Source organism: Diorhabda sublineata, chromosome 10 (assembly GCF_026230105.1).
Source record: "Diorhabda sublineata isolate icDioSubl1.1 chromosome 10, icDioSubl1.1, whole genome shotgun sequence".
In the NCBI taxonomy this organism is placed as follows: domain Eukaryota; kingdom Metazoa; phylum Arthropoda; class Insecta; order Coleoptera; family Chrysomelidae; genus Diorhabda; species Diorhabda sublineata.
This window is the reverse complement of record NC_079483.1, coordinates 14,052,943-14,073,544: the sequence shown is the minus strand read 5'-3', so window position 1 is coordinate 14,073,544 and position 20,602 is coordinate 14,052,943. Positions and strand designations below refer to the sequence as shown.

At 32.6% G+C, this 20,602-nt stretch overlaps 1 protein-coding gene across 2 annotated transcripts in view; it reads right to left on the bottom strand.

Moving 5' to 3' along the window:
• Positions 1-20,602, bottom strand: part of LOC130449310 (uncharacterized) — a 207,252-nt gene that overhangs the window by 51,267 nt on the left and 135,383 nt on the right. The gene's annotated exons all lie outside the window — the stretch shown is intronic.

The following is a 20,602-nucleotide window of genomic DNA, read 5'->3' as shown; positions in this document are numbered from 1 at the left end:
TTTTCTGATTAATAACAGAACAATAGACAAATGAGAAAAAAGTCAAAATTGTATTTTTTGATATACATTTTGATGTATCTCTCGTTTAACTATAATTAAATTTTAAATCTGAAGTAAAATCTGATTTTACAAATTATCCATTTTATAACTTCTTAGATTAACAAAGTTATTTAGTTTTTGTAATTTTTCTTATTTTGATGTTGTATTTATTATAATAATATTCTTTCTTATTTTTCTATCTGGACATAAAATATTACCATCACCGCAAATACACATGTTAAGTGCAATATGTTCTGGCATAGTAACGTAGTCGAATTAGCTAAGACATCTTCACAAAAACTTGGAGCCCTCTTTAAGATCAAAAAGCTATATACTCCGTAAAATCTTTTAATCTTCTACAAGGCCCAGATTCATATCTCTTTGGAGTATTGCTAGCACATTGCAGCTTGCAGCTTGACTCCTAAGCATACCCTGAGGAAGCGCGACTCGATACAGAAGAGATGAATTGGACTTATAGGCGATCCAGAGTTGACCAGAAACTTGGGCAGCTTTGAGCATAGAAAATAAATCGCTGATGTGACTGTTTCACTGATACTACCTCGGAAGATACTTTTTCGTGCTGTCCAACACAATCTCACCTGGAGCAGTTTTGACAGGCAGACGTGGCTCATAAAAACCAAAGTTGCTTGCAGTTGCTAGCACGTTAATTGATCAGGACTACTTCCTTTGTAGGAGTGCAAGCCTTTGGAATCACCTACTAAGGTACGTCTTTCCCGAAAATTACAACCAACAGAAGTTCAAAATCAATACCCAAAGGTACCTATAAATAACTACTTGAGTGTAATAGGGTTCACACTCTTGTGCTTGCTTTTTACCCTAAAAAAAAATACCAAATAATATGTTTAATTATAAGAAATGCATATTATGAAAACAGTATCAGAAAAGCGTATGAAACTGTGTAATAAATTTGGTTCTTTAGACTCTGGATTATCGTATAGAACCAAAGTCACATCTCCAGTAACAATAGTCTTCAACAAACTGTTTCCCTCACTGTTATATCTGCGAGAAACTGTATAGCCAGCACTATTCGCCACCGGCTTAGCCAAGAGGAGAGTTTTGGGGGTTCAAACTCCCGCCGAAATAAACAAAATATCACCTAATATATCGAAAAATTATTATATTTGAATATATATATATATATAGTAGCGCCTAGAGCCATCTTTTGACGAGAGGCAGACGCAGTTGTAGTGGACGTTACCCACAGTAATGCCATCTCTAGTCGAGTATCCGACTTTTTATTGCATGGAAACTGCAATGTTTCTCGATTATTCGCCACGCTCCTCGGTCGAAATGAGAGAAGCTTTGTGGAAGTTTTTGGACGGCTGCTGGGCCCATGTCGTAATTTTTCCGATGAATATATAGATATTACATTTCATGTAAGTATATTTTTGTTGTTTTATTTACATCAAATCAAGACCCCTACCCAAAACTAAATCCTGGCTACGCCCATGCCATTCGAAATACATAGGACATTATTGGGACTCCACAGGCACACATTTTTCTGTATCTTAGCTCGATAGTTACAGTTTTATAGAGGAAAGGCCGTGAACTTTTCTCCCGGTCCTCTCAGTTAATGTCAGTCAAGTTGTCAACACAGTGTTCATCGTACGATGAATTTCAGAAAAGCTGTATATGTTTTATTTGATATTATGAAAACTTTTTCCCCTATATATAAATTAAAATACGGTTTCTGAATTCCTAATTTAATTTTGGAAATATTGTTTTTTACTTTATTAACAATCAAAACATATATCTCTTTAAGTTAATGGGATGGCTGCAGGGTATATAAGGACAAGGACAACGACAAATCTTTTTTTTCTTCACCCGTTTTGTAGGTCTGCTGGCCAATTTCTTTTTAGTCTCCTACTGTCTCCTTGTTCTATAAGTGGATAACGTATTTTCATGTTTAGTTAGTCGTTCATAATGTTTCGTGCATCTTTTTATGACATCTTTAACAAAACTGACATTTAAATCTTTATATAGGGTTAGGTTCGATACATACCATAATGCATCAGCTATCATGCGAATTATTTTGGACTGTCTTCTCTTTATGACAGCTATTTTTGATTTATTTGAACAACCCCAGAGTTCGATAAAATACGAGTACATCCTGATGGGTAGTTTTATATAATAGGAGCTTGTTTTCGAATAGTAATTTGGATTTTCCAGCTTTTTTTTTTGAAGATATGGGTTTATATTTTTCATTTTCTTAACCGACACAAAGAAAGCATAGTTCATACCAAAGTGGGGCTGCAGCTGTAATTAGTTTACTGTAGTTATTACATCAAAGTTTACTTCAAGTTTTCTTACTAACTATATCTGAATGCATCGGAATAAGTTCAATAACTTTTATCTTTCATAAATATAGGTTAATAATAATTCGATGTTGCTGGTTTGTAGTTTCAAAGAAATAACTTTTAAAGCATGAACATTTATGACTATTGAATCTATTTGTATAATATCGTATTCTCTGCCTCCGGGTTTTATGTAACCGATATTATCCATTACCGCGTTTGAAAATTTTACTTAAATTTCATAAATATATTTTTTCAATGAATAAAGTATTTGTATTCATATCATCATGTGAAATATTTTATCTGAGTGTTTATAATAATATAAAATAAATATTATATTTGACTTATTGCGTAAATAAACTATGAATTTTATTATCTGACATAAAATTTATGTATTCATCAAATCTACGATTGGCATTTGATTACGGAATAATTTATTTATTGAAAAATCTCTCTATAATGTTGCCAAATAATTTTTTCATCGTAGAAACAAAGACGATTGGATTGTTTATGTTCAATTTGATAAAATACTAGCAAATTGTTCATGAAATATTTGAATACTTTCAAGAATTATTAATGAAACGAGAACGATCAGAGACGCGATCATTTGGAACAACTTCTAGTCAAAATACCATTTTTGGTATATTCGTAATTCTCTTATGTTGTTCATAAATCTCATTAAAATTATAGTCATGTATTAAAAATCATTTCTACCGTGGCAGGTTGATATTATATTCTAAAAATTGAATAGATATAATCATCACCAATTTTTACAAATTCGGCTGTCATTTTTTATAGAAGAACGAAAATGAAACGATTACAGCTAAATTTATCCAAACTTTATAAAATCATGCACAGCCAACGCTTCCATTGAATTTATGTGCTCAAATGTGTGTTACTGTTTCTTATTTTAAGTACATGTTACATTGTTCAGTAAAGTTTGAATTTTCTACTTGAATAACCATGCAAAAGCCATTGCTCTCATTGAATTTGTTCGCCCAATTATTTGTTATTATGTATTGAAGTACAAGTTGGGGCGTGAGTAAATGTTCAATTGATTCATTTTTTTCACTTAAATGATGGGTAATTATTAATAATTACATATAAATATGTATGTATATAATCTTATTCGTTGTCTAGAACATTTCAAATATATGAATAAGTAGATATTTTTTCTGGAATAAAAATTTTTTATTAAAAAATTTATTATTGACAACAAAAAATTTTTCTGAGAATAGTCGATGTGCGAACCCCTTTTATAATACAAAAGCAGCTAATATTGCCTCCACTTGCACCGAATTTTTTGGTCTAGGTAATTTCCAATATAGTCGCTTTGATTTTAGCTGTAAATCATCACGAGTAAAAATTTTTTGAGTACACTGTAATCATTGAAAACTATACCAGGGCTAGAATCAATGTCTACTGACTTAATGTCGTTTTTAAACCATCTATTATTTATCATTTCTCACAATAATCAAATGTGACCAGAAAAAAAACCATAGACCGTGCATAAACTAGACGGTATCTACGTATACCAGATGGTACGTGAACATTAACTGGTAACGCCTATCCCCCACAGTCGCTCGAAACTTTTGGCGTGGAAATATTGAGATTAAGTCGATAATTTTGGGACAAATCTCATTCTATTCCCAGTTACACAACGAAACAGAATTTTACGAAATTTGAAATTTTGGTGGATTCGTGTAGTGTATTCACCATTTTATGATTTCTGGTGTAAATCATTAACCGCCAAAAATACTTGAATAGACAAAAAAAAACAAGAACTAAACACAAACAGAATTTTTTTGGAACTTCTTCAAGATTGGTGTGTTGAATTTTGTGTTCACACGGTTGTATTATGTTGTCAACAGATTGTTTTGGTGATCTGTATAGATGGAAGAATGTATAAAAAAATCTCTATAAAATATAGAAACTTAATTATTTTCTTCGATTACTGAATCTAATTCAACAATAACCGAACACGTTAAGTACACAATGTTTTTGGAGTGAGTGGCATTGTGTAGCATCTGTATCGTCGCGGAAGGCGTTCAAACATGCTCGAGTATAGAGAAAACATTATAACTAACAGATTAATTTGAATGTTGGTTAGGACTGGTTACTAGGCACAATGGGCACGATGAGGTTCGCAGTGGCGTTTCTACTGTCATTACCAACATGTTGGTAGGAGAATTTGATGAGAAAATCGTTGGTAACAGACTTTTTCAAATTTTGTTACGATATGAACAGATATCTCAAGTTTTTCGAGTTATATGTACGAAATAGTGACGAAACGTTTGAACTATAAACGTTGGATAACAAAAATGAAAACATCAACATCACGAAAGATATTTGTACCATAATTAGGGCGAGAAATGGGTATTGCTGGTAGAGGTTTTGTATTCATAGAACCTGTATTTATAGTAACGGAATGATTGTAAAAGCACATACAAATCACCGCAGGGTCTATCTCCAAAAATGTGGTAGTATTCAATTATAACTAAATACATAGTGGTTAGTTATTTTAATAGGTGGAAACACTATGTATTGAAAGTATTACAGGAGCGTCATCGTCCACTATTTTTAGAATTATACGTCAAAAAAACGTAGCGACGTTCAGTCACCACAGATAAATTAGCGAGGTTAAAAATCTATTAAATTTGATAAAATTAACTTGTATGAAAGACGACAAATTAGAAATTATGACTCTGAACAGGATATTTCCTGTAAGCTAAAACTATCGCAGTTAATTAGTAGAGTTTCAGGAACAAAATCGAAAATATACCATTTCTCAAAAAACCACAGATAGTGATTGTATAAAGAAAAGTTGTATGATTTTTGTTTCTATTGGAGGCTATCAATGAAGATTCCCTCGAAATATGGTTCGAGTCTGTCCTCCAACGTATCGAAAATCAGTTTATTATTGTTGTGGATATCACTTCTAATCATAGTTGCCAGGATAAACGTTTTCTCACATCAAATAGTCGCAATGCAATAATGGTGGTAATTCGTGTACGAACGCAATTTAAAAAACAACTAGGAGAAGTGTACGGAAAAATATTTATAAGAAAAGTGGTAGAAGATTATGAAAAGTTGATAATACTAAATAATAAGTAAAAAAATTACTGATGGAAAGAGTTAAAGGAACAAATGAAAACTGATAAACGAAATAATCAAAAACTTTTGAAAAATATTAGAGAAAAAACATCAAATAATGAATAAAAGACAAAAACTGTGTGGTCTCTACTAAAGACGAAAAGATATAAGAATGTGAAAAAAAAATACTTCAGCAACTTTGTATTAAAAAAAACGTATAAGAAAAACAAGGTGAACAGAGACTAAAAAACAGAATATCACATGGATTGATGATATGAACAAATAGAAAAAAATGAGTTTGATTATTGAATAAGATTCTGGAAAAAACTATGAATACAATAAATCTAACTCTAAACTAATCTCTCACAGAGTGAAAGTTGGTACATGGCACTAATTAATATGGGAAAAATTTAGAAAATACTCCGCACCAGAGGAAGCATTGAAAAGTCATTCAAAGTATATACAAGAAAACAAAAAACTGTATAATCAGCTATGATAGAAAATAATAAATATTTCTTTAAGTCATGATTTTAGACCTTTCCTATTTGTAATATTGATAGATAGAATAATGTGTAATCATAAATATACAAATAAAGAATATGGAAATGATGGGAAAATCTTTTGCGCTTTTGAAGATGTCATATTATCGAACAAAAAAAGACAGTTAAGTATAGAACAACAAAAATATAGTATGAGAATCAGTGAAGAAGAAACTGTATTTATGAAGATAACTCAAAATTAATAGACAAGATAGAAATAGGAACCAAAGATTAGAACAAGTCTACGATTAAGACGATCATGAATAGTGATATATGGAGAAGAAAGACAAGATATAGAAATAAATAAAAAAACCAACAGTCGTAAGCAAAAATGTTTTTAACAGAGAAGGGATCTCCTGAAAAACAAAAATGTTATTAATCAATGGATTGCAAATTTGATTTAAGACAGAAAAATAAGCAAAATGCATGCCTGTTAACATGGAATTTCAAGTTGAAGGAGTAACAACAATGAATTAAGTAAAGATAGGTCATAAGGCGTTTACGTCTGATGCAAATATCTTCCCTGTAATTGAAACTTCAAGTTGAGGAAACAAGAAGAATTCGAAAAGAGCTAAATCTGGTGAATATGGTGGGCAATCAACAAATTCGATTTCAATTCGTGAATTTTAGCCATGGAGATTCCCGAAGTGTGAGAAACTGCGTTTTCCTGATAGAAAAGTACTTTCTTTTACCTTTTTGAAGATAGTCGATGAACACAATCACATGACTATCCCAAAAAACAGTCGCCAGTAATCATTGCACGAAAATGGTAGCGATAAAATTCCATTCTTTAACCAAGATGAATGTTTCAAGTATCTGTAAACAACTCAAATAGCACTTGTATGACAACACGTTTTGAACACATTCAGCATCAAACATGTCAATATGGCAATATCATATTCGACATATTCACATCAGTTTTGTTATATCTCAAAACTTAATTAACAGCCCTTTCTAAGAAACGATACGCCCCAAATAGCTACAATTTTAGAGAGAATCTTTACGGCATGCACAAATATATTCCCCAGCTAATATTGATGAATGCTGATATCTTCAGGTTAAGGTCAAACAACTCTAGTATACGAATATTTTTACCGTGTGCATTGCTCGATCGTTCATTTGGATACTGTTGCTACGTCAACAACCACTTTTTACATGAATATAGTATTTTATATGTTCATGAAAAATAATATTTCTCACTTTTTGTGGTTACTGTAGCGTCCTTAACAATCTGATTACCACAACTATTTAGTGTTTACCGTAAAAATTACGTTTCATATATGAATATACATCTAAGTAACTACGTAATTGTTGTTTAATAGTTATTTAAAACAACGTACAAAAGAAGACACTAAAATTAGAAATATTTACATATTATAAATTTCAAACTGCTCATTTTTTCATGGTTCTAAACAATTTGTATATTTATTTTTCAATATTCTATCAATATTTTCAATATTGATACAAGATTTGTTAAGTGCTCACCATAATAAATTATAATTTTTTATGGATACGATTATCCGTTTTGTTAATAGTTAAGAAGTCATAGTCATCTCCCTGGATCGCTACGTCTAATGGAATCAATTTTATTTATAAATCAGTTTTCTATTCATTACTATCGATTTATTAAGTTATCTTGAAATATACAACTTGCGTGCGTTTTAATTTTTTAATTCATACAACTTAACTTGTTATACAGTGCTTTTCAGATAAAAGTATCCACCTTTAATAACTTTTGTAATACTGGTATTTAGAAAAAATCTAAAAACACGTCAATTTATGTTGGAAGGGGCAAGCATTATGGCTTATTTAAACTTACTGGAAAAGCCACCCCTCACCTCTAGCAGCATCCCCTTTATTTTTTTAAATTACTTTTCATATTTTTTATGTAAAATTTGGATACTTCTCTTTGAGCTGATTTCAAAAATGTATAATACTTAAGAGCACAAATTTTACTTATTATTTACATTCACCTTATTTACCTGTACTAAAATGGGTTGTACAACAGTTCAAACTCTTTAATCTTCTTAACTGTGCTTTTATTATGAAGTTACAATAAGTGTTCAAAATGAGTACCATTCACTTCCATACAATGGTATAATCTATTTTGAAATGCCTCTCTGACATTGCTTAATACGGCTGGATTTAATTGTCGACATTCATTTTCTATCCTCTCTCGTAAATCATCCAGAGATTCTGGTTGGGTAGCATAAACTTTTGTTTTTAAATACCCCCGTAAAAATAAGTCTAGGGGTGTTAAATCCGGTGACCTAGGTGGCCACTCCATCATCTGCCCCCTTCTACCTATCCAACGAGCGGGGAATGTTTCGTTTAAAAATTGTCGGACAGGCATAGCATAGTGTGGGGGAACTCCGTCTTGTTGAAATACCAGTAAATCTTCGGAAAGGTTATCATCATTTTCTATTATTGTTGTAATACGTGGGTCAACCCCTTCCCTGAGTAACTCAAGATATGATTCACCATTTAAATTTCCGTTGATGAAGAAAGGTCCGACAATGTAATCACCTAGGATACCACACCAAACGTTTAACTTTTGGGGATGTTGTGTATGGAATTCACGCATAATATGTGGATCACTTTCAGCCCAATATCTACAATTATGCCTACTTACTAAGTCATTTAATGACCATGAGCATTCATCAGAAAAGCAAATATTGTTTAACAATTGTGGATTGTTATTGATAATTTGCGTCATTGATTCGCAAAACTCTATACGACGATCAAAATCATCTTCATTCAACTCGTGCACCAACTTAACTTTGTATGGGTGGTACTTGAATTTATGTAGAACTCGGAAAACTGTAGAAGATGAAACACCGATCGCTCTACTTATTGTTGACAACGATTGGGGTTGTTGAGCCCCTAAGCTGACTTGCCCTAAAATTGCCACTTGGATTGCTTCGTTATTTACGAGTCCCTCTCGCTTATGCACTTTATTGCAAACAGATCCTGTTGTGGTAAATTTCTCCATCAGTTGAATTACATACTTATGAGTTGTTGAGTAATTCGTTAAATATTCTAGCAGCAGCTCTTGCACAATTATTATTTTGGTAGTATAAACCTACAATTTCAATTCTTTCTTGCAAAGAGTAAACAATTTCAGAGAAACAAAATAAATAATGTATCAAATTACACTATCAAGAGTGACTACAAATTCTAGTTGACAATGTCAAACTTTAATAAAAAGTAGAGTTTTTTGTTGTTTGGATTTTTTAAGTAGAATAAATAGCACAGTTAAAAAGATTAAAGAGTTTGAACTGTTGTACAACCCATTTTAGTACAGGCAAATAAGGTGAAAGTAAATAATAAGTAAAATTTGTGCTCTTAAAAGGAAAATTGTTTATCTCATAAACTAACCACTTTAAAATACAAGTATTATACATTTTTTAAATCAGCTCAAAGAGGAGTATCCAAATTTTACATAAAAAATATGAAAAGTAATTTAAAAAAATAAAGGGGATGCTGCTAGGGGTGAGGGGGTGGCTTTTCCAGTGAGTTTAAATAAGCCATAATGCTTGCCCCTTCCAACATAAATTGACGTATTTTTGGATTTTTTCTAAATACCAGTATTACAAAAGTTATTATAGGTGGATTCTTTTATCTGAAAAGCACTGTATATAGAAGGATCTAATTCAAGTGGGTACACAATTCATTTGAACAGATGAAACTGAGGTTAATATACTTTTTTTCAAATCAATACAAACTTTGTTTCAATAGCATTAAATAGTGTACGACTATTCATTAGGAACACTTATTGAGAGAAATGGGGACGTACCACATAATTCAGCAAATAAATAATCCTTCCTTGAAAAAATTTCGTAGAGTGTTCTTACAAGTTTTAATCTATTAATTCTGACTAGTACTATGAATTTCGAAAATATTCTGGGAGGAAGAAGCCGAGAAGGGCCCCAAAAACTGTTCTCAAAAGTTCCGATATCTCAAAAAAGATTACCATTAGAAAGTTTAACTAATTTAGTTAATAAATGAAGAATAGTTCATTATATATAAGACTATAGTCTAAGATCCCACCGCTTGATCTTGCAGGTATCTGTTATTTTGATGAAATTAATTTTAAAGGAATCTTGAGGATATATGGAATGGTTTACCTGTAATTAATGTTAATGTCATTAATATACTTATATGACTTGCAGCTATATGTTTTTTCAGTCAATTCTACAGCATTTGAAAGAAAATGATGTCACAAATCAAAATAAAAATGGTTGTCAGCTCTCAGTCGCGAGTCGGCCGCAGCATTTGAGTTGCCAGGTGTAAACAGGTATATTATTGTTAATTAACTGCATTCACCGGTTTTTTCAAAAATTTTAATGCAAAATTAAAGTTTTATATACATTGAACAAGAAAATCCAAGGTTGCCAGTTGCACAATGGCCGCAAACAGAGGTTGCCATGATGATGAATAAGGACAAATCTTGGCAGCTGCGGCACTTTACAGTTTATGTGCAGTTTAGGCATTTCGTAGTTTCATTTCAATATGTTCATTTATGTTCAATAAATAATAAGAGAAAAAATAATAATAAATATTTTTCACAACATTATACAATTGTTAACAGCGCGTAAAAATGCGTGCATCTTCTCTCTTACGCTTCCACTTATCTGGAGCGAGAGTCGTTCACAAAAATATCACATTTGTATACTCCAATTTTCTTTTCTTAATTGTATATATGTATAAATACTGCATCCCAAATTTCTCTGGCCGAATTTACCACACCAAAAGGTCATCTACCTGCTATCTGTCCGAATTTACTACCGCCCCTTGTATCAAGAATTAATTTGTACTTTGATTACTCATAAAAGCATGTGCTTTATATTCTGACATTTATTATTATAGTTTAATATATAATTTTTCCATCAAAACATCATTTTTTTAATTATTTGAAGTTTGCAAAAACAACAAATAATTTAGCAAAAAAAATTATCTATTTATTGATATTGGATGTATAATGGCAAAACGCTCACTTTGATTAAATCTCTTTCGAAATATTGCACTTATTCCAACTTTCAATCCTTGAGTGAAAGGTTGCTCCATCGTGGTCTTCTCAATGTTAATAATGATATCAAAACTTCTCCTTTCCAGTCGAACATTTTTTCTTTTCGAGGTCAGAAGTCCGGATGCGGCCAAAAATGTTTTTTTTTGTTGTTATGATCAAGAAACCGTTGTGCACTCTCTTCGCACATCGTTTCATAAGCCGTTCAGTACCCCTTTGAAAACTTGCAAGTTTATCCCTTGTAATGATCTCTGACCAAACAATGTTCTCAGAATCGCAGACAACAATGGTTATGATATACACAACGATTTTGTTTGACAAGTATTTTTAGGGCCATGTGAGTCACTTTTGGATATGAAATCCAGATCCACATCAAGGCGATCTCTCAATTACATCTAATTTATTTTGTTCTCCTATTTGTGAAGGTTAAGGACTTCTCAATCGTTTCTCATCATTAACTGTCTCATTTACATATTTAAATCACTCATGCCACTTGTAAACAGTTGTCAAATTTACAGAATTTCCTGAGATTATGACATTTTATAAATTACTGTGAATGGACTGCAATACACAAAATTATCAAGTTGCTCACTCTACAAAAGTTCTCTGTATGTTCTCCACTCGTAAAAGCAGTGCTCAATTCATTCAATAAATTTGTGGTCAGTCAATGTTCACCAATATATCACTAATTTGTTTCTTTTATAGTTTTTCGTAGAAGAAAAACATAAACAATATCTTAATGTGTCCCAAATGAAAGAAGGAACATGGCGTGAAATTCGGTGACCTGGGAAACCAGGGTAAAAGAGATCATTATCACCAGCACGGCAATAATCAGCGATGCGTAAGTTTATCTTTAAGATCAAATGCTTCGTTCACACGGCACCCTGATGTTGTAGTATTATAACAGCATTCCGCACATTCCATTATGTCTTTTTAGTAAAGACTGAACTGGATATCAGAAAGATACTGAACTGGTGCTACCACGTCACTTGGTGAGGCCGAAATTAGAATATTTCGTGATAATTTTCTTGAGACCATACTTCTGAATAATCTAGTTTAACAATGATTATTCATTTGTACTAACAGTGAACTTATCTCAAGAAAAATCCGATAACAGAAGAATATAGCAATTTTAGTTATCAATTTTGTAGAATATGTAGGATATCGTCATATGATTATTTGATTCACGCACGAATTATTTCATTATACGAAGAAAATCGGTGAGATAGCAGATGCTAAGGTTTGGAAATAGTCAATTTGATCAATGCTTCACTAATTGGAAGACTGCATGAGCGTTGCGGTTGTTGCAATGGCAGGCATGTGTCTGGGTGCGTTGAGCAACTTCGTCCGATGTTTTTCGTTTATCATCTCTCATAATTTTGGACCTAAATTAGCATAATAAGTAAATAGAGACCAAAATCACGGAGTACCGAAAACTACGGTAATAATTACCTTTCCTGCTTAATGTTTTATCTTGAATTTTGTCGACGGTGATCACCCTCGATGTCTCCACTTTTGGTCTTTACATCCTATTGATTGACCTACGTCTCATTCGTTGTTACTAATCTAGCAAAAAATATTCTTTGCATTGTGTATATTGCGACCGGCCACTACGACTGGAGATTCCTACTTAATGTTTCACAATTGGGAATGAAGATATATCCTCAATGTTTTCCCTACTCAGTATTTAGTTCTTTACGTGATAGTAATAGATCCACCATTCATTCATTGATTAATAATCAGGAAAATCTTCAACTATTTGTCTAATAAACCGATCTTGCAATTTCAGATCATAGACTTTTTTTATCTTTTTATTTGTGGTATTTACGACTATCTCAAACAAACATCACCTAAATTGACATATGATACTAATTTGTTCAACAAATTTTTTAAAATTTGCGTTATGGTTAACTATTTGAAACGCAGGTATTTAATCTCTGTACGTTTCTCGTTACGATCAATTTTAATAATGAGATAGGACTCTCTCGAATACGAGATTCTATTGTAGGTTCGGTCTTGACAGTTTTATATCCTAATTCCATATACAGTAAGCTCCAATGTGACGTAAGCATAAATATTTATTTTGAGGTATGAGTAAACTTGAAGGAATAACCTTGGAAAGGAAACCGTCACATTCCGTTTCGAAGCTTTTTAGATCCATAGATACATGGAACGGCCGACTAAATCATAAGATCGTATCTTACTGGAATTATTTCTCTGTAGTTTTAAACATACATGAGTTGGAGTTCACAAAACACGAAATATACTGTGTTTGATTGAGTCATTGTCTAGTTGTCAATGGCGTACCATTAGCATATCAATAATAAATTCTCTTATTTTTTCTACATAATATTCCCATTATGTAAATTCTTCATAGACATATTATGAAAAGAATTTTTTTTTGTTGTTAACCTTGTATCACTTATGAAATTGAAGCGGTTTACGAAACATGAAAATCCGAATGTTAAACAATAAGGTCGCTGTGTATATAAATTTATTACTTCAATTTAATCTATTAAACAACTTCAAATTACAATCGACCGAAAAGCCATCACCCTGTACAAATAACAATGCAATCTACATTACCAAAACAACCCTATATTAATTCAAAATAAGTCGTCTATTGTTAGAAAGGAAGATTTCCGAGTGGTTTTTGTAGTCCCTCAAATGTTGCACCTTTAAAACTTCCGCCTACCGACCGCACCTGCTCTAACGGAATATCTATTCAAACATCTTTCTAAAAGGGCGATCTCCAGATGTCGGTTTCTTCCCATACCCTTGCTTATTTAACTGTCTGTTAATTTCTTCAAGCTGCAACAATCTGTATGAATATTGTATAACTAGTTTCAAGACAGAAATTTATAAGAAACGTAACTGTCGTTTTTTTTCTTTATATTCAACAGTCTGTTATAAAACTTGAAGGCGATTTAAGATATTCTGCAAAAGAAGGAAAATAGAAAAATTATAACGGTTTTTATTTCAAGATAGCACACAATATTAAATTCGAAAAACTTGAGTTTATTAACACGCTTATAACATCTTGGTTGATATATGTATACAGGGTTTGTCCGGAAAGAAATAGGACTGAGTCGATTTAAAAAAATTTATTGAGCCAATCGTTACAATTCTTTAAAAACTTTCAAAATAGGCTCCTTCTGCTTCGATGCAGCGCTGCCAGCGCGATTTCCAAGCATTGAAGGCGTCACGGAAGGCATTCTCCGGAATAGCCTTGAGAATCGCGGTGCATGCTGCTTGGATCCCCTCTGTCGTCTCGAAATGCTTGCCTTTCATCGGCCTTTTCAGGCGAGGAAACAAAAAAAAGTCCGGGGGGGCCACATCTGGGCTGTAGGGCGGCTGCGGAAGCGTTGGAATGCCGGCCTTAGTCAGGTAGCTGTTCACAAGAAAGGCGATGTGAGCCGGGGCGTTGTCGTGGTGCAAATTCCAGTCTGCTGCGATGTCTTGTCGGACCCGATTGACCCGAGTTTCTTGAGCACTTCCACGTAAAACTTGGCGTTGACCGTTTGTCCAGGAGGGACAAATTCATGGTAGACGATGCCTTTGATGTCAAAAAAGACAATGAGCATCGTTTTCACTTTGGATTTGCTCATTCTTCCCTTTTTTTGGGCGAGGAGACGCCGGTGTGTGCCACTCGGAAGATTGCCTCTTTGTCTCGGGATCATACCCAAAGATCCATGAATCGTCACCTGTGATTACGTTATTCAAAAATGCTCCGTCTCAATGTCATGAACCACAGATTTTGGTAAATTTAACATCTGGGCAATCAAACGAATACTTAGTCGACGGTCTGTGTTCAAATCTTTGCGCACACGAGTCACATTGTAGGTGTTTGTCGAAGTCGAAGGTCTTCCAGCACGGTCTTCATCGGCGACCTCTTCCCGGCCCTCCAAAAAGGCCTGGTGCCACCGAAACACACCACTTCTTGCTAAAGCAACATCTGGGTAAGCCTGCTTGATCATATCAAACGTCTCTGACGCAGATTTACCGAGTTTCACACAGAATTTAATCGCGTAGCTCTGCTCTAGCGAACGCTTCATTTTCGGCTTGCACAACTCACAGAAACACGTCGCGCGAAAATGCCTGTCCTGACTCTCCAGGTGCTCGGAGACAACTGACCAGCCGCTAGTTTGTTAGCTAGGAACTCTACCCTCTACCGAATCCAGTCGGTTCGCGAACGCTCTGGAGTACAATCGCGGCGGAAGAAAATCAGTCCTATTACTTTCCGGACAAACCCTGTATAACGGAATGTTTCAAATCGATTTAGGAGCTCTACAAAATATCGAATTTATTAAAAATATCGCACACTTATTCAGGTCCTATGATAGGAAAATAATTTTATAAATTAGTGTAATAATCTTGAACAGTTCACCAGAATTATCGTTTTTGTCTTCAATTCCTTGTGTCTATTATTTATCAATGGTCGTGATCATTGCTTAGTATCCTAATCGCAGTATTTTAATAGCAAATCATATAAACATTAGAAAATAATTAAATAATTTAAATAAAAGAGTGATTAATAATTGTCATTTTATTATAAAAAAGCGTCGAGGCGTTCTGAGTTAATTTTATGACTTAAAATGTTAAAATAAATACTTAAACTATACTGCAATTATATGACAGCCCTCCACAGCAGAAGAAAGATAATTTATAAAATGTCTAGAGCATATAGAATGATTGTAAAACAATAATAGAAAAAACTAGTTATAAAATAAAAGAATGCGTGCATCGAGCGCGCGTGAGTCGAGCGCACGGTGGTCCGAGCGCACAGATTCTATAGGAGGATGCATCGAGCGCACATTTGCAGGTATAACGATGGTATCTTCAATCCCTGTATTTAGTTTGAAATGTTTATTACCGTAAATAGAAGAAGGAAAATTATAAAAGAGTTAACAACAGAGTAACAATGAGTTAATATTTTCTCAGCAATGCCTTAAATTAAAAGGCTTTTTTGTGGAAAATTCAAAATACGCAATTTTTTAATTATTTTGAACCTAACACCAAAAATTCACTCATTCTTAGAAAAAATAATTTTTTCTGTCAACTTTTGTTCAATATTTTATATAATATTGAACATTTGCTCATTTTGGACAATCTTAGATGTTGCTGATGGTTTTTCGTTTTGTCTTAATGATAATAATTATTCAAAAGTTCGTATGTTTGCCCATCTCTAAGACTCACTTCGGCAGATCAAATTTTCTTGTGCGCTCGTCGAACGATCTATCGGATTCGATACAGGTAGTGTGGGCTAGATGCACGAAATGTTTTCTAAATGTGCTAATGCGCTCCCCGCACAAAGATTAAAGAGGAAGAACAAGAGATAGGAGGGAATATAAAAAATAGGATGAAACAACCAATTTAAGAAAAATCCAACTATCAAAAAAGAGGGAAATAGTATTCCCAAAAGTGCGATAATAGTATAGAACCAAAACTATGCAACAGAAAAAATGGAAGCTAAAGTAGACGTAGCTTAATCTAGGTTAAAGTAAACTTAAAATCTAAACTCAAGTAATTGAAGTTAAATTGAAATTAACCCAATAAAATTTCAAATAAATTTAACCTAATAGAATAGAAGTAAACCTAATCTAATCTAAAGTAAAGAATCAATGACTGAATCCTAAATAAAAACATAAAGAATCCCATAAATATATAAAGAAATAACTAGTTTTTTAGTTCACTGAAATTTACCTATCAACATTTTTTTTATTTACAGTTTAGTAAGTAGCAGTTACTTGTCGAGAACGATGGTGCGTTTGAGCGATAGCGTGGGTTGGCAATTAAGTTCGAGACTAGTAAATATACTTACATACCATGAAGTATGTAAGACTTCTTCTCCTTCCCGAGGAATTTATTCTTGGATTTGTATTAATTTAATTCGATACTTTTCGCATGATATGATGGATATCCATTTTTATTTCATCAAAAACGTCAAGCTAGCAGTTTAATATCAAAAATTGAGAGAAATTGAAATTATTGATTTGTATAACAGTTTAATGGATATATAAAAGACAACACATATTGCTTGCCAACGTACGAATACCGTACACTCGAAACACATGACAGCTAAAATTACTAATCAGTGTATATGAATTCAAATTATTGAATAATTTACTAAAATGAAATGTTTGGATACTAATTATACATTCAGATTCATAAAAATTCTTAATATGTAGATTCACTGATTTTTAGTGTGAAATTACAAAAAAATTTCATGATTAACTTACTATGGAAACATTGATTATATGCGCAAGCTCCGCCGTTGGAATTTATGCTTGAGTCCAGATCATTTAGATCTATTGTTTTTAAATGAGTTTTTGATTTAGAATTTTAGAGTCAAACTGAATTCAAGTTGATTGAGTGTTATAGTTACAATACAAATCTTTGAATACAGCTACAAAACTATATAGTAAAATTACTAATCAAATTTTCTATTAACGCTTAGTAATTTTATAAAATGTTGTGTGGTTATCTCCAACTGAATAAAATTAGTTTATTTAGTAAATTTACTAAATTATTTCGCGTTAAACATTTTTGGACAAATTAACAAAGAAAGTTTTAGTAGTGTGGTTTTGTCGTTAAAGTTTCCATCAAACTTATGGTGTGTATATTTCAAATTTTTTAAAAAGGTTCATAACTCTGATAACTGTAATATTAATATTCAAATCACTTAATAGTACTCAATTTTTATAAACCATTGTTAGTTTGACGTTGGTGATGAACAAAAAATTGAAGGTATTTCCTATGGTTGCACTTGAAACTTGATAAATATAGGGTGTTTTTCAAGTAAGATTTACGATTTATATGACGTAAATTATTACCAACCAAGGGGGGTTACTTTATTTACATCCCGTCGTAACAATACCTTAATGGTGATAGTGATAACAGTGTCAAAATGCGTTGTTTACAATACAGTCCTAATTTTTAATTTGTTTTTCTATTAAAATATGCTTTTTCAGTATGTTAAACTATTATTTATTATAATGATATTTTATGTTGTTTTGCCGTCCACTACTCACCATCCATCATAAGATCAAAGTAATTCAAAATTTCCTGATTTTTATTGCTATTTATCGGTAAACGAATATTTTATTGGTTTAAAATAAAAAGATTATAAAAACCAGTTCTAAACACTTGCCGACACCTCATCCTAGATACCTCATTTTATAAAGTAATTATTTTTAAAAATATGTATATCTTATGTGTATAATCCTTCTTGGAACTTGAAAAAAATCATTATTATACCTCGTTAATTTGCTACAACTGAATATTGAATTATAAAACGTAAACAGACGAGTAAAATGTACCTGCTTGTAAAGGAGTTTGGTTTAAACAGGGCACCAGACGTGAACTGAGCCCCTTTTGTACCCCATTTGTCAATTAGAACTTCGGTAGTCTTTTATCTTATCTTAGTTTTTTGTGTTTGAAATCACATGCTGACAAAACCTGACGCGATGTTTCTGAACTGGTATATTTGAATTCTAGATAATTTACTAACTTTTGCTGTATTACTTCTAATGTCGCAAGCCTGTTGTCCTTATATAAACTATAAATTGTCTTACGTACAAAATCTTGAGTATCTGTTTCAACTTATTTCAGTTTTTCTTTACATGTTTTTCGATTCTGTGAATGATCCACAACCCCTTTCGTGACTACTCGATAAATGGAAAATTTATTTACTCTAGTTATTCAGCAATTCTTATTATGATTGCATTATAAGACTGTCGAAAATTTTCCTTTTTTTAGCATTCGAGTATATTTAAACTTGCTTTGTTTGTAAAGTCTAAAGAACGCCATATTTCTATTTATTTAAAGAAATTTATAAATTAAATGAATCTCACCAAGCGACGCCAATGCTTATCGCTAGCTGTTTGGCAGGAATATTTTGAAGACATTGTGTACATACGCCTTCCGACAGCTTCAGCATTTATGTTTACGAATCGATGTTTTCATTGGTAAACAGTGGAAATGGTGTGTCCACATTATTTTTCATTTCTTAATTTGGTATGAGTGCAGTGCGTATTTATGAAATATTTATTGTTCCTCGCATAACTGGCTTCTGCAATTGATATTGGAAGCAAAACATCATATCATTTGAATGGAAACAAATTTGATTGGTATATATTTAATACGGAGACTCTAGGAATGACCGAGGACCCATAAAATACATTTAAAGCGTAATCGATATGGCAATGTTATTTCTGCAGGTATCTGTTTTTTGACAGAACTTAGTCTGAATTAATGTTTAGGTAGTACGCAAAATATTAGTCATGGGTTGTCTGTCATAGATTTGTCTCAATAACCTGTAATAAGTTGTGTGATGTGAAAAATAAATAAAAATAAGTTTACAACTGGCAACAATGACATTGCGGAAGGTATATTATTGTTAATTATTTACAGTAATATATTTTTCGAAGAACAACAAACAATAATATTAATATTTTCTGTTCACAATAATCCATGGTTGTCGGTTTAAAAATTTCCACAAGCAGAGGTTACCGCCATTGAAATGAACGATTCCCGCTTAAGGTACGCATCTGTGCGAGCGAGAGAAAATATGATCCCATCACTTCGTCCAATAACCAGGGACAAACCGAACGTCTAATTTGCGGCATGTATCTGACACCTTCCATCAAACATTGCGAATTCGATGACACACTTTGTGTAATCAGAGAAGCTTTTCCCCTGAAAACTTCGAGCTCACAAGGAAATGAATTCGAGGGTAACCAGAAACTGCCCAGAACATGTCTCAATGGTCACGCGAATTAGCAATTTCAGTAACGTGACCTTAAAAACCTTTGAGGTTGCTTCGATCCCTATATATATACAAAGTTAGGTTAGTTTAGTTTAGGTTAGATTGGATAGATGTGATTTCTATCCACTTGAAACTAAATACTCTCGAACTCGGGCTCCAGAATCCTCTTTTTCCTATTAAAAAAACCAGTCCAGAGCATTGGAATCCATTTTTCTCATATCCCCACTAAGGAGCGTTTCCTCAGTCAAATTAGTATCATAACCTCCAACATACGGCGTTTTTGACTACTTTAAGAGTTGTCAACGACGATGCAAATTTAGAATTGCTTCATAAAATGATGTCGACATAAGTTTGTGCCAAATTTATTGTACTATTTATGTAGCTCATTAGTCATTTAACAAATTTCCATTATTACAGAATCGTTGAAACATAATTTTAATCTATCGCCTGTTCAAATCCGTGAATGACTATCCCTCCAGCAAATTCATTTTTAATGACGCAATCTTCATTTACATAAAAACAATTTAGTATGAATTAATAATATTGGTAACACATTCAATACTTTCAAACAATGAGGCAAACAGATCACAATACGCATTTAATTCGAATAAATCATTATAATTATTTCAGCAGAGATCAAGCTTTGTATTACGTGAAATCAAGCAATTTTCGAATATTGTTTTATTGCATGGGAACCGAAAGGATACTAATTTAAATTGTACTCGAAATTCCTTCCCAAAATTCATTCGGTCTAATTGCCAATAATAATGAAAAGAAAATGCATTCGTTCAAGCACAAAAATAATTTCATTTTGTGTCATTAA